This window comes from Eurosta solidaginis, chromosome 4, assembly GCF_040869045.1.
Source record: "Eurosta solidaginis isolate ZX-2024a chromosome 4, ASM4086904v1, whole genome shotgun sequence".
Lineage (NCBI taxonomy): Eukaryota > Metazoa > Arthropoda > Insecta > Diptera > Tephritidae > Eurosta > Eurosta solidaginis.
Genome location: NC_090322.1, coordinates 58,864,002 through 58,880,036, shown reverse-complemented (window position 1 = coordinate 58,880,036; position 16,035 = coordinate 58,864,002). Strand labels below are relative to the sequence as shown.

The window sequence follows — 16,035 nt, the reverse complement described above, 5'->3', positions numbered from 1 at the left end:
ACTTTATCTTATTGGAAGGGTTTTACAATGCTCCAATAAACTTTTTTTTAAAAGTATTGAAGTTATTACTACTTCTTATGTGATTAGGAAGTTCATTGAAATATTTCAGGCCCTTATATATATGACCGTCCTAAAACGATTATTTTCCGACAAACGCAGCAAACCCATTTCTCAGTACTGGGGTCAGGAGAAGGACCCGGATTGGGGTCGATACCTTCCCGGAAGAGGAGAGTATGGCGCAGACCCGCTGCAAAGATCTGCTGGGAGGTTGACAATTTGTGGGAGAGACGCAACAAATTAAACATTGAGTCCGCCTGCTCATTGCCCTCCACTACCCTGTGGCCTAGGACACAGGCCAACAGTACTACGTTGCGTGCCCCTAATTGATTCAGCTTTTCTACGCACTGAAGGACCAGTGCTGACTTTATTTCGAACGCCGTAAATGCCTTTAGTGGAACCTGACTGCCTGACTGAGTATGGCAATTGTTTCATTGGGGTATCAGCGCTGAAGGTTCAGCTTAGCGCACTAACTTATGGCGAATACTTCCGCTCGGATGTGCTTTTAGAGTTACTGGTATTTTGGTTCTGGGTCCGAAAACTCTGGCTCCAATCCCCTCTGGCGTCTTCGAGCTATATATGTACCATACCATCTTGAGCAGACTAGTAATACATTGCACCCGCCTATACCTATACAGCCGTTCCAAGAGACGGAGCAGCCCATTACATATTGGCACAACCGGAGCACTGCTGGACATCCATCCTATATGAAAGCTATGCATTCAAAAGTGTTTGTACCAGTGGCTGGTGCACACCGAACTGAACCAATGTATGCTATATTGAGGCCTGCACAAATACCATGCTATGTTTATGTAAATAATATTACTGCTAATGTCAATTTGCACGGTTGAGCACATACAGTACCTACGTTTATACAAGGTGGAACACCTCACTACCTACATGGCGATGTAGCCACCGATCAGGTTGTTGTAAGAGATTAATTAAAATATGTTATTCATAAACACTGATTCTTATATTTTCATTATCATTAAACTGTAGACTAGACTCATGACGGGTATTCTTACTGGACACTGCTTTCTGGCGTCACATGCCTTTAAATTAGGCTTGGTCAGTGATAGCAGATGTAGGAAGTGTGGGTTGGAGGAGGAAACGATCGATTACGTTCTGTGCTCGTGCCCTGCGCTTGCCGGGCTAAGACTCCAACTGACAGCTGTCAGATCTAGAAGCAGCAAGTGGCTTAAGTTCTAGGAAGCCGCTAACCCGCTGGAGCCATGAGAAGCGTGAGTGCACTTTGGGTGTCCCAAGACAAGTTCCGTACCTGCTCCGAATAATTTGTAGCTATCTAAGCGACAAAGTACTCCCTTTTGATACAGATGAGGGACTAAGAAAGCACAACACCACGGGCGGTGTCCCTCAGGGATCTGTTCTAGGTCCAACTCTTTGGAATGCGATGTATGGCGGGGTGCTACAAATCGACCTTCCCGGAGGCACGGAAATTGTCGGCTATGCAGATGATATTGTCGTAGTAGCAGTGGCCAAGAAACTTGATATGCTCCAAGCATTATGTAATGACGCCGTGGGAAGAATAAAGGAATGGTTGACGAACACGGGGCTGGAGATGGCTAGCAATAAGACAGAAGTGGTTCTGATGAGCTCAAAGCGGACTGTGGATGAGTTGGTCCTAACCATAGGAGATTATCAAATAAATTCACAGACCTCCTTGAAATATCTAGGGAGTAATCATTGACTCAAAACTAACTTTTAGGGAGCACTTCAGGGCGGTGGGTGAGAAAGTCTATAGAGTTAGTGGAACCCTAACGCGAATAATGCCCAACATCGGCGGCCCAAGCGAAGCTACCCGTCAGCCATTATCCAACGTAACCAGCTCTATAATATTATATGCAGCACCAGTATGGCACAGATCTAAAATGGTCCACCAAAAAGTTATACTAGCAGCCTACCGCATTACTGCTATACGAATAGCATGTGCTGTTCCCACGACGCGATCCAGTTTTATCCAGGAAAATCCCAGTAGATCTACTCTCAGGTGAAATGGCCGATCTGTATGGCATTGGATTCAGCCGACCATATGAAGATGCTAAGAAAAGCGCAAGGTCACGAACAATAGTTAGGTGGGAAGATTCGAGAAAAGAGCGCTGGACCTTCATGCTAGTCCAGAATATAGCGTAATGGTACAAGCAAAAACAAGGCGAACTAAATTACCATCTCACACAGATATTGAGCGGGCACGGTGGCTTCAAGGAATATCTACATAAGCGTGGGGTAGAGGAGCATCCTTTCTGTCCAAGCTGTCCATCCGAATTGGAAAGCGCAGAACATGTAATGTTTCACTGCCCTCGTTTTCACGGCGAAAGACTGTCTGTAAACAGAGTTTTTGGAGAGGAACCTTCCATTAGGAATTTAGTTCCACGAATTTGCGGACAAATATATTGTTCGATTGCTGTGAGCAAGATGGCCTTTATAGTAATGACGAAATTGATGCATGCCGAAAGGGAGCGCAGAGAAATGCGCATACGAAGTAGTGGCGACTAAATCGCCTTTTTAATCTATTTTTACTGATATGAGTTTCTTTTTCATTCTAGGTAATTTGATTTTGACGATGTGAGGATAGAAATATCCCAAATATTCCTGCTGTGGCTGTAAGAACATACATTTGCTCAAATTAGAAGAAAACTGCACGGTTGAGCACATCCAGTACCTACGTTTATACAAGGAGGAACACCACACTACTTTCACGGGGATGTAGCCACCGATCACGTTGTTGTAAGAGCTTATTTTAAATATGTTATTCATAAACACTGATTCTAATATTTTGTTTTGGTTTTTACTATAGAGTCAACCTGTTTTATAAGCGATGTCAGCTATGCCTGTAACTTAAGCGCCTTCAGATGTAATAGTTACCGCGGACGCGGTCACAGGAGTAGTTCACTACGTGGGGATTACACTAATCAAGGACTTTCAATATCGGAAGGTTTTCCAACACCATAACAACACCAACAATATGTGCAATCACCCGAATAAATTGTACAACAAACGTTAACACCACATCATCAGCCAGCAACAACAACAACAATAGGAACAATTTGAAACTTAATGACTAGTGAACCACCAACATATCCGCAATATGCGCAAACATCAACACCAACATATGTCGCCTACTTTGCAACACGGTGAAGATGGCCAAGGCCATTCTGATTCTAATACTGATAAAGGCGAACCATTGGCAAATTTAAAAACTCAAACAGACCACGAAAAATGTAGATGATGGTATTAATTCTAGTACGGATAGTAAAGAATTTAAAAGAGCCTACATAAAGAGGCTCAGTATATTTATGGAAAATTTTTCATGAGACAATGCCCAATGTATGTATTTCAATTAAATTCACCACATTGTTGGAAAAAGCATCTAAACTTTATGCATCGTGTAGAGAAACCAGAACATTTACAATTTAAATATAACGAACGTGGTGCAAAATGTAAATTTTGTGATATTCAAGCAGCTACACCAAGCTTCAAAAAATTATTGGACCATGAGATTTCTCATATGCGTAATAGTTATTATTTAAAATGTAAATTATGCGATTGGAAGACGAAAATACATTCAAGTATGAATTTTCATTTACGTGTACAACACGCTGAAACAATTGATGTAACAACGAAAAGTTTAGAATTGACTGTTTGTCCATATTGTAATCACAATGGTACGCAAACACTTAATACAGGAACATGAGAAATCAGTGGATGAAAGAACATCTTTTCTATGTTTAGAATGTGGTGAACAATTTAGAACAAATACAAGTTTACGTGTACATGTTTATGAAAAGTTTGCTCATTGTACACCACAAGATTTGAACGGAAAGAACTTGAGGGTATGGTTACACCTATGTGGCATCTACAAGCTATTTATAATGACTAGTATGGAATGAATCCGGATATGGAAGAAAACGGAGGTGACGAAATGAATCACCATACTTCTTTGGACTCTGGTGATACTCCTGACATGCTTCCTAATTTCGCTACGTCTGATGTTACTATACCTACCAAACTAATATGACTCTGCAAACTGATGAGCAACACTACCAGCGCAGGAAAAATAAGAACTTCAAAACAAGGTTTCGGAAAGGGAACGACTATGAATAGACGTTAATGTATTTATATAGTTTATAAATATAAAAATTCATATATGTAAAGTTCACTAGAGTAATAAGGGAATAATTTAAATTGTAAAAAAACATTGTATATATGAATAATTTATAATTAAATATTATCTGAACATAAAGGACGCGTTTCATTCATAGAAAAAGCGATTTGACAGAAGGTAACCGATACGGGTAACCGATAGGCCAGTTACCCGTGTTGTTGTTGTTGCATATGTTTTGGTTAGCGATAACGAAAACATACCTAATGAAGTAACTTAAAAATGTAAATAACATCGAGCGAGAAGGAATGTCGAAAACACAATAGGTAAGAGCGAGAAAGCGAGTCACACGTACACTATTTTGAGAGAGCGCATGCGTTACCTTTTTCCCGACAGCAATGTAAAAGTCATTAAGACGATAATTGGTGACCAAGTTATTGGTAACGATTAAGTAATCGATTAGGTAACGGGTACCTGTCTTGTAGGGTAGTTATTTAATTAACGATTAGGAGTTTAGTACGAAAATGAAGATAATCCCGTTATATCAAACTAGGTCTAAAAGCCTGAAGAGTAATGGGCTAAAATGTCAAGCCAATAGATCTAAATAAAGGTCGCAGTACACAGAGGCCTAATAGTAATAATAATAATACCAAAATCTTCCTATGATTCAGAGGCACAAGCTACTTCCAAACAGAATGCGAGCGACACAAGTAAAGTAAATCACTAAAATTCTTATAGTACAAAACTTTACATTAACTGTCACCCTCTATGTTTATACATACACACATGTACATACTAGGTACATCCTCTAGGAAATTTAATTACATTTTAATTAGTTAGAAAAGTTAGGTACGAGAAAAAAGTATATGTACATGGTGTTTAAGCGACTTAAACTATGAACATTTTTCGTTCGTTTGTTTCAGTAGCCATTGAGTGTGCTTGTAATTCTCAACTGGTTAGTGAAATCTTCTAAAGACATAGTTTGAGTTTTTTAATTAAAAGCGAGGTTCTTCGGATGGTGTGCTAATACATCAGAGCCCAGTGCTCGCCTCCATATCACACTTTGAAGGGGTTCTTCAAATAGAAGATGAGGTGGCTCATTAGAGCGAAACCTCAGAGTGCCCAACGCTCGCCCCAAATTAAATAAATGGAGGTTCTTCGGATGGTGTGCTAATACATCAGAGCCCAGTGCTCGCCTCCATATCACATTTTGAAGGGGTTCTTCAAATAGAAGATGAGGTGGCTCATTAGAGCGAAACCTCAGAGTGCCCAACGCTCGCCCCAAATTAAATAAATAGAGGTTTTTCTTGTAGAAAATGGGGTGCCAATACCTCAGAGCCGTCCCGTGCTCGCCTCCATATCACATTTTAAAGGGTTCTTCAAATAGAGGATGAGGTGGCTCAGTAGAGCGAAGCCTCAGAGCACCCAGTGCTCGCCCCCAACTTAAATAAATAAAAGGTGTACTGATGCTATGCATCCTCCCATGACTTAAACACACCAATAACACTAAAACTACCCAACTTAATAAATTGAATCCCTTAAAATAAACACAAATAAATAAATGAAGGTGTACTGATGCTATGCATCCTCCCATGACTTAAATACACCAATAACACTAAAACTACCCAACTCAATAAATGGAATACATTAAATCAAAAACCCCATAAACTGAATACAGTCCATTAATAATAATAATTTATAAATTAAAAAAAAGGGAATGCTTGGTGGGAGTTGAACCCGCAACCCCGGGCGTTTGGTCGGGTACGTCAGCCACTGTGCCACGACTCATACGCTTACAAGCACATAAAATTACTCATTTATAACTCTTATTAAACTGCTCGTCCTCAATTGCCCAAAGCTTGGACACATGGTTTAAAACTGGTTTTTTTGTAGACAGGCGATGATGTCATAGGTAAACCAAGTGCAATACACTGAAGTATCAAGCATCGACTTTCCAATTTTATAGGTATAGAGAGACATACTTTCCCGAATTCCCAAAACCTAACCACTAAGAGATAAACTTATTCGAAGTATAAATGCCGCTTCTATGGGAACGTGACCGGAGCCTGTTTGTTTAGCGTTGTAAAGAAACAACTTTTATCTATCTTCTATTTGCACGGTTGAGCACATACAGTACCTACGTTTATACAAGGTGGAACACCACACTACCTACATGGCGATGTAGCCACCGATCAGGTTGTTGTAAGAGATTAATTAAAATATGTTATTCATAAATACTAATTCTTATATTTTCATTATCATTAAACTGTAGACTAGACTCATGACGGGTATTCTTACTGGACACTGCTTTCTGGCGTCACATGCCTTTAAATTAGGCTTGGTCAGTGATAGCAGATGTAGGAAGTGTGGGTTGGAGGAGGAAACGATCGATTACGTTCTGTGCTCGTGCCCTGCGCTTGCCGGGCTAAGACTCCAACTGACAGCTGTCAGATCTAGAAGCAGCAAGTGGCTTAAGTTCTAGGAAGCCGCTAACCCGCTGGAGCCATGAGAAGCGTGAGTGCACTTTGGGTGTCCCAAGACAAGTTCCGTACCTGCTCCGAATAATTTGTAGCTATCTAAGCGACAAAGTACTCCCTTTTGATACAGATGAGGGACTAAGAAATCACAACACCACGGGCGGTGTCCCTCAGGGATCTGTTCTAGGTCCAACTCTTTAGAATGTGATGTATAGCGGGGTGTTACAAATCGACCTTCCCGGAGGCACGGAAATTGTCGGCTATGCAGATGATATTGTCGTAGTAGCAGTGGCCAAGAAACTTGATCTGCTCCAAGCATTATGTAATGACGCCGTGGGAAGAATAAAGGAATGGTTGACGAACACGGGGCTGGAGATGGCTAGCAATAAGACAGAAGTGGTTCTGATGAGCTCAAAGCGGACTGTGGATGAGTTGGTCCTAACCATAGGCGATTATCAAATAAATTCAAAGCCCTCCTTGAAATATCTAGGGAGTAATCATTGACTCAAAACTAACTTTTAGGGAGCACTTCAGGGCGGTGGGTGAGAAAGTCTATAGAGTTAGTGGAACCCTAACGCGAATAATGCCCAACATCGGCGGCCCAAGCGAAGCTACCCGTCAGCCATTATCCAACGTAACCAGCTCTATAATATTATATGCAGCACCAGTATGGCACAGATCTAAAATGGTCCACCAAAAAGTTATACTAGCACCCTACCGCATTACTGCTATACGAATAGCATGTGCTGTTCCCACGACGCGATCCAGTTTTATCCAGGAAAATCCCAGTAGATCTACTCTCAGGTGAAATGGCCGATCTGTATGGCATTGGATTCAGCCGACCATCTGAAGATGCTAAGAAAAGCGCAAGGTCACGAACAATAGTTAGGTGGCAAGAACGGTGGGAAGATTCGAGAAAAGAGCGCTGGACCTTCATGCTAGTCCGGAATATAGCGTAATGGTACAAGCAAAAACAAGGCGAACTAAATTACCATCTCACACAGATATTGAGCGGGCACGGTGGCTTCAAGGAATATTTACATAAGCGTGGGGTAGAGGAGCATCCTTTCTGTCCAAGCTGTCCATCCGAATTGGAAAGCGCAGAACATGTAATGTTTCACTGCCCCCGTTTTCACGGCGAAAGACTGTCTGTAAACAGAGTTTTTGGAGAGGAACCTTCCATTAGGAATTTAGTTCCACGAATTTGCAAATATATTGTTCGATTGCTGTGAGCAAGATGGCCTTTATAGTAATGACGAAATTGATGCATGCCGAAAGGGAGCGCAGAGAAATGCGCATACGAAGTAGTGGCGACTAAATCGCCTTTTTAATCTATTTTTACTGATATGAGTTTCTTTTTCATTCTAGGTAATTTGATATTGACGATGTGAGGATAGAAATATCCCAAATATTCCTGCTGTGGCTGTAAGAACATACATTTGCTCAAATTAGAAGAAAACTGCACGGTTGAGCACATCCAGTACCTACGTTTATACAAGGAGGAACACCACACTACTTTCACGGGGATGTAGCCACCGATCACGTTGTTGTAAGAGCTTATTTTAAATATGTTATTCATAAACACTGATTCTAATATTTTGTTTTGGTTTTTACTATAGAGTCAACCTGTTATATAAGCGATGTCAGCTATGCCTGTAACTTAAGCGCCTTCAGATGTAATAGTTACCGCGGACGCGGTCACAGGAGTAGTTCACTACGTGGGGATTACACTAATCAAGGACTTTCAATATCGGAAGGTTTTCCAGCACCATAACAACACCAACAATATGTGCAATCACCCGAATAAATTGTACAACAAACGTTAACACCACATCATCAGCCAGCAACAACAACAACAATAGCAACAAGTTGAAACTTCTAAACAATTAATGACTATTGAACCACCAACATATCCGCAATATGCGCAAACATCAACGCCAACATATGTCGCCTACTTTGCAACACGGTGAAGATGGCCAAGGCCATTCTGATTCTAATACTGATAAAGGCGAACCATTGGCAAATTTAAAAACTCAAACAGACCACGAAAAATGTAGATGATGGTATTAATTCTAGTACGGATAGTAAAGAATTTAAACCTAGGAATAAAGCTAAACTTGATAAAAACTTAACCGAGGATGACAATGTTTCTAATTCTAATACTAAGGAAGATGAACCTTTGATAAATATGAAGCTTAAAACAGAGTTATCAAAAAATGACGATGATGATAATGATGTTGGTGCAAAGTCCAATGTTGAAAATGATGAAAATTATGAAACAGAATATGAAATTAGTATGTGTGTGGATTATAACCTGAAGCAAAACTGTCATATCCGGTACGACCAGAATTAGATGGTAAGAAAATAGCCTACATAAAGAGGCAGTATATTTATGGTAAATTTTTCATGAGACAATGCCCAATGTATATATTTCAATTAAATTCACCACATTGTTGGAAAAAGCATCTAAACTTTATGCATCGTGTAGAGAAACCAGAACATTTACAATTTAAATATAACGAACGTGGTGCAAAATGTAAATTTTGTGATATTCAAGCAGCTACACCAAGCTTCAAAAAATTATTGGACCATGAGATTTCTCATATGCCTAATAGTTATTATTTAAAATGTAAATTATGCGATTGGAAGACGAAAATACATTCAAGTATGAATTTTCATTTACGTGTACAACACGCTGAAACAATTGATGTAACAACGAAAAGTTTAGAATTGACTGTTTGTCCATATTGTAATCACAATGGTACGCAAACACTTAATACAGGAACATGAGAAATCAGTGGATGAAAGAACATCTTTTCTATGTTTAGAATGTGGTGAACAATTTAGAACAAATACAAGTTTACGTGTACATGTTTATGAAAAGTTTGCTCATTGTACACCACAAGATTTTAACGGAAAGATCTTGAGGGTATGGTTACACCTATGTGGCATCTACAAGCTATTTATAATGACTAGTATGGAATGAATCCGGATATGGAAGAAAACGGAGGTGACGAAATGAATCACCATGCTTCTTTGGATTCTGGTGATACTCCTGACATGCTTCCTAATTTCGCTACGTCTGATGTTACTATAGCTACCAAACTAATATGACTCTGCAAACTGATGAGCAACACTACCAGCGCAGGAAAAATAAGAACTTCAAAACAAGGTTTCGGAAAGGGAACGACTATGAATAGACGTTAATATATTTATATAGTTTATAAATATAAAAATTCATATATGTACAGTTCACTAGAGTAATAAGGGATTAATTTAAATTGTAAAAAAACATTGTATATATGAATAATTTATAACTAAATACTATCTGAACATAAAGGACGCGTTTCATTCATAGAAAAAGCGATTTGACAGAAGGTAACCGATACGGGTAACCGATAGGCCAGTTACCCGTGTTGTTGTTGTTGCATATGTTTTGGTTAGCGATAACGAAAACATACCTAATGAAGTAACTTAAAAATGTAAATAACATCGAGCGAGAAGGAATGTCGAAAACACAATAGGTAAGAGCGAGAAAGCGAGTCACACGTACACTATTTTGAGAGAGCGCTTGCGTTACCTTTTTCCCGACAGCAATGTAAAAGTCATTAAGACGATAATTGGTGACCAAGTTATTGGTAACGATTAAGTAATCGATTAGGTAACGGGTGCCTGTCTTGTAGGGTAGTTATTTAATTAACGATTAGGAGTTTAGTACGAAAATGAACATAATCCCGTTATATGCAAACTAGGTCTAAAAGCCTGAAGAGTAATGGGCTAAAATGTCAAGCCAATAGATCTAAATAAAGGTCGCAGTACACAGAGGCCTAATAGTAATAATAATAATACCAAAATCTCCCTATGATTCAGGGGCACAAGCTACTTCCAAACAGAATGCGAGCGACACAAGTAAAGTAAATCACTAAAATTCTTATCCGTACAAAACTTTACATTAACTGTCACCCTCTATGTTTATACATACACACATGTACATACTAGGTACATCCTCTAGGAAATTTAATTACATTTTAATTAGTTAGAAAAGTTAGGTACGAGAAAAAAGTATATGTACATGGTTTAAAACTGGTTTTTTTGTAGACAGGCGAAGATGTCATAGGTAAACCAAGTGCAATACACTGAAGTATCAAGCATCGACTTTCCAATTTTATAGGTATAGAGAGACATACCTTCCCGAATTCCCAAAACCTAACCACTAAGAGATAAACTTATTCGAAGTATAAATGCCGCTTCTATGGGAACGTGACCGGAGCCTGTTTGTTTAGCGTTGTAAAGAAACAACTTTTATCTATCGTGGATATGGAAAACTTTCGGGGGTGTGTGCCGATGGCGCAAACACTATGATCGATAGGCATAGAAAGCTTCGTGAGTCAACTAGCAAATAACGGCATATCAGCTTAAATATTCAACTATATTATATGCCAAGCTGTATATTCCTCGAATTTTTTTTATCAAATCACCCTGTTATGAAAAACGCAGAAGAAATAATTAACGAGCCGGACCCGTCCGCATCTTGCTCAACAAATATAAAAGTCTCTTATCAAATATCAACAGTAATCAGCTGTTAAATTAAAATTTACAGCTTGCGCTGCCATCTGGCGAACGTTTGCAACTGCCGGTAATGCAGTGCAATTATTCACAATAGTGCCATAGTACAGTGTTATGGAAACGCATTTTCAGTGGAAGCAGTAAGGAAGGCGGTCGGCATGATGTGTTTGTGCACAGTGGCTAGTCATTGTCGGCTGGGGCGGGTCCTTGCCAACCTTACTGTTCCTGCGCCATAAACAGAAAAAAATTCCTATCATGCCTATCGAAACCGAAAGCTGTCAAAATCAAAAACCCTGACAGAAGCGCAGAGACCGACTCAAAACGCTTATCAATACAAAATAAAACAACATCCGGCCGAACCGGATGTCACGGACAGACCGTTAACATACAAAAATTTCAAATTAAAAAAAAACTCAAAAAAAATCTAACGCAAAAAAATTTACCGAACCGGACATGGCCGGTTACTAACTCTGAAAATCAAAAAAAAAAGCTGAAAAATTAAAATACAAAAAGAAAAGGGCCGAATATATATAGGGTCGCCGCGGGTGGTGTTGCGACGCCCGGTGCTATACCCACCCTCAAAATCCATGGCCACCGACGCACCTAATTTTCGGTGGCCCCTTACCTGTATGCCTACCTAGTGCCTTCTAAACAAAACGGAACGCCAGCATTCCCATTTTTAATACAATTTATTTAAAATTCATCTCAATGAAGACTTAGGCAATATACATATATACTAAGTCTAATTAACTTTGAAAAAAAAACTATTTCATTTTCTTTTTTTTTTTTCCTTATTCTCGTCTTCTAAATAGTTAAAAGGAATTTTATTTCAACAGCAGTAAAATAGGTTTTACTTATCTTTTGTCAATTAAATCGAACGAGCTTTCATTCGCTTTGTGAGTGTGCTTACGTTTTCTTTAAATAAGCTTATATGCGGATATATTTGGACATACAATATTTCATACGAATACGTATATATTAACTCACTTATTTATCAAAACCAAATACAAGATTTATAAAACATTTTAGAACGAAATTTCCTAATAAACTTCCAATTGGCAGGGCCTTATAAACCTGTTTTAATTTCTTTTTTATATTAATAAGGTGGTTAGTATACATTTTCTTTTCCCACTTTTTTTTTTGTCACAACTTCCGAGACACAAGTTATTAGTAAATAAATTGACATGAATATTAAGTACGGCCGACTCGCATCGTGAGCACGTTCAATTATTTCGAAATTTTACGAAATCAAAAAAAAAGAAATGTTATAGTTAGTACATTTAGTGACGACACGGAGTTGAATTCATTGTATCGTTACGTCATATGAAAATTAGGAATCAAATCTAGATCTGATTAAATTGTCATTAATTGATTAAACATTAATGTTCTGTAATAAAGAGCGCTGATACCTTAATACGCGTGTCATACATACGGGCACATATTTATTGCCTCATTAATTCTATGTTACTATATCCTAATTATGGTTGCTTCTCCATATAGTTCAACTGGGGGTTGTGTTGGTTCTCTTATTGTTTAAAATTCATTTTATAATGTTAATAGGAAAATTGCATAATTGTTATACATTCAAATTGAGTTAGCAAGGCGCATTTGTATTAAAGTGCTACGTAATGCACCATACTATTCAAATATACGTACGTCGCTTCACTTAGGACCCTAAAGCTCGTTTTTCTATTTTCTGTTCTCAGTTAGACATATCCCATTTGATTACAGAAAAAAATAATTTTATCTATCACTACTAGGTAGGAAAACGCAAAAGAAATGCATCTAAATAATTAAATCAACTGGAGCTGAGCTCCAGTAGAGCTAGACCGTAGTGCCCTAAATGAATCAACGCGCGCCTCTGTGCGTAAACTTCACAGGTAATTACCAATTTTATATACAGGTAAACATATTCCTACCAAAGAAAACCAACTATTTAATTACAAAAATTCTTCTTTAAAGTTTAGGTACAATTCATACAATTTTAGGTTGTCTAATCCTAACTTCTCATTTCGGGTTATTTTAATTTAAAAGAAGTACATGTAGTTATGTCAAATTGAATTGGTTAAGCAACTAACTACTTTAGTACGACTCACCCAGTAGACTGGTACTTACTTGGCCGCCAGAGTACGTACCATAGGCCTCTGCCGACGTGGTTACAGGTGACGGTGTTGTTGCTGGTTAAGTTGTCGCGGTTGGTTACCATTTATCTGTTGAGTTCCCGTATCGGTTGCTCCTACGCCACTTGCTCCTATTGTTGGTGTATTGTGGTTACCCTTGTTACTGTTAAAATGACGGTGGTTGCTATTACGCTGCTGTGAACGACGCATTAGTGGCAACTGTGTTTGGCTGCGAGTAATTCTATTGCTGCTGCCACCAAAGTGGTTGCATCCATTGCTCTGGTGATGCCGCACATCATTCGACGTACCCTATTCCAATTTCTTTTTACGTTTATTGCAGCTAGATTTACGTAACCTTGTGCTGCTGCGTTTTGTTGTATCTAATGAAATTGTTTCTTTTCCGGAACCCGTGGTTATCCTGTCTTTTCGCTGACGCACTAATTCCTTCTGTATTTTTCTTCAAGTATTCGAACGCGATTTGGCTAGTTTGGGTTCTAAGGCTTCCTGTGTATATATAATTCAACGCCAATCTCAGTGGCATGCCAAACCTTCGCCTCTTGCAAAAAAAAATAATTTAGCAATAAGCAAGCAATGAAGCGGTCTATAAAAAGCCAATCTCCAAACGATTTATAAGTACGAGACAATTTCATTTCCTCTGGTAGCACGCAGTTTCACAAAGAAAGGATTCTAAAACTTTATTTCTATTATCGACGTGTGCCACGCCATTTACAATTTCCAATGCCACAATTCCTCTTGAATTCGTGATGTCCGATTGAGCAAGGCTAGCTTGGGGTAGATACATCCAAATCATTTATTATATATTCATATTCGGGAAATACGTAATTTCGGCATATTAGCCAACTAAATTTTTCTTTTTTCTACCCCTTCTCGGCCGGAAACTCGTGCTAAAAAAGACCAGAATCTTTTTTTTCTTTTTTTTTCTGGTGTGTATCGGCCGGAAACTCAATCTTCAAGAAAAGATTTTTTTCGTAGTGATGGCCGGTCTGTCTTTTTTCTTGTCTTCGATATTTTTTTATCGCCACTTTCGCCACATCGCTAGGTGTGTTCGCGTGAACACGCTCCCAAGTGGATCGTAGCCGTAGACTGTAGCAGCAGACCGTAACAAACCTGCTTCGCTTTGAAGACCTGACGATGAAGCGAACAGGAAACCGGATCATCTGTGGGAAGCTATTGCCAGGGATCTCCGATGTCAATCAACGTGGGGCACGACTCACCCCTGAGATAAGAGTCTCAAAGTCCTACTACGAAGCTAGCCGTGCAACATAGGTCCATAAAAAAAAAGGTTAAGTCAAGCTGGGAATAATTTCTGTTTCCTAGTTATAAGGGCTTTGCGGCAATTAGACATTTGTTATTGAGAACTCGTCAAAACTCCGAAAGATGATTCCTAGTGGGTATCCCTCCCACAGGAAAGCAAAATGAAAAAAAAGTGTAGACATTTTGATATGGAGAACTCGTCAAAACTCCGAAAGGCTAGTCCGACCTAAGTGTGGACTGCCAGGGTGTTCACGGTCCTCGGTGAGTACGCGCGTGAACATCCTATGAGGTCAGTGCTCGGGGAGAATACTGGGCGAGATGTCCCCGACCGCCAAAACGCCCAGACAAAAAAAGGTCCAATTGGTGGGTATAGAAAATAAATCAAATTGTAAATTGGCAAAAGAAACGCCCTTATTGGTTCATTGCGGACGAATTCCGAAGCATGGAAGCGACCTATCAATTTCCCGTTTAGGTCTTCGAGATCGTACAGTGCATTGCCTATTTTTCGAAGCACGCGACACTTCAGGTATTTGGGTAGGAATTTGGCGTTAATGCCCTGTTTGAAATTACTTAAGGCAAAGTTTCTCCGAAAAACTTCCTGACCTTCCTTATAGTTGACTTGTCTAGAGCGCTTGTTATAGGTGGTTACTCCCCTATCCTTGGCCTGATCTAAATTTCTACGGATCTGCTCACGAATATTAGTCAACTTGTCAGCTTGGCTTACTACCGTAACCTGGTCTTCCCGAAGGCTGCCGAGTTTCCCTCAAATGTTGTACGTTGAGGCATGTTGGACCATATTTTGGCCATATAATGCAAAGTATGGAGAACACTGAATCGCCGTGTGAAAATCACTTCTCAAAACTGATAAAATCTCGGGTATATGCTTATCCCAATCGGTATGGTCATGTTTATATTTCAGGAAAATCCTAATCTTCTGTTTACCATTGTCACTGTGAATAAACTCAGGGACCCCTACAGCTGGAAAAATTTCTGAAGCGAAGTAATTTATAACGTTTACAGTGGTGGCTCTCTGCATGGGCTTTAGCCAAACGTATTTTGAAAAATGGTCTAGTACTATGAAAAGAAATTGATTACGCCGCTTAGATCTTGGATACGGCCCTAGAAAGTCGCAATATAATCGCTGAAATGGCCTTTCGGATTCAAAGGTACTCCCTATAGGTGGTCTCGACTGCTGATTGGTGGGTTTTACCGTTTTGCAGGTGTCACAACGCTGGACGCAGTCCCTGACGTCCTTAGCCTGCTGCGGCCAGAAGTACTTCTGCCTAACACGTTCTAAGGTTTTCTGCCATCCGCCATGGTAACTCCGGTCAGCGTCATGTGCTAATCTCACTGCTTCCTCAGTCAACCCTTTTGGCAACCATAAACGCCACAGCGAGTCTTCTTCCCCTTCCATCCCCTT

The 16,035-nt window shown here is 39.5% G+C and overlaps 2 protein-coding genes across 2 annotated transcripts in view; both read left to right on the top strand.

Annotated features, from left to right (window-relative positions):
* Positions 1–4,318, top strand: part of LOC137249839 (protein unc-93 homolog A) — a 114,317-nt gene extending 109,999 nt beyond the window's left edge. Inside the window, exons 8-9 of the transcript XR_010952567.1 lie at positions 2,622–2,802; positions 2,873–4,318. The gene's annotated coding sequence lies outside the window, so the exon portion shown is untranslated. The remainder of the gene's footprint in view (positions 1–2,621; positions 2,803–2,872) is intronic.
* Positions 1–16,035, top strand: part of LOC137249840 (uncharacterized) — a 56,489-nt gene that overhangs the window by 27,922 nt on the left and 12,532 nt on the right. The window lies entirely within an intron of this gene.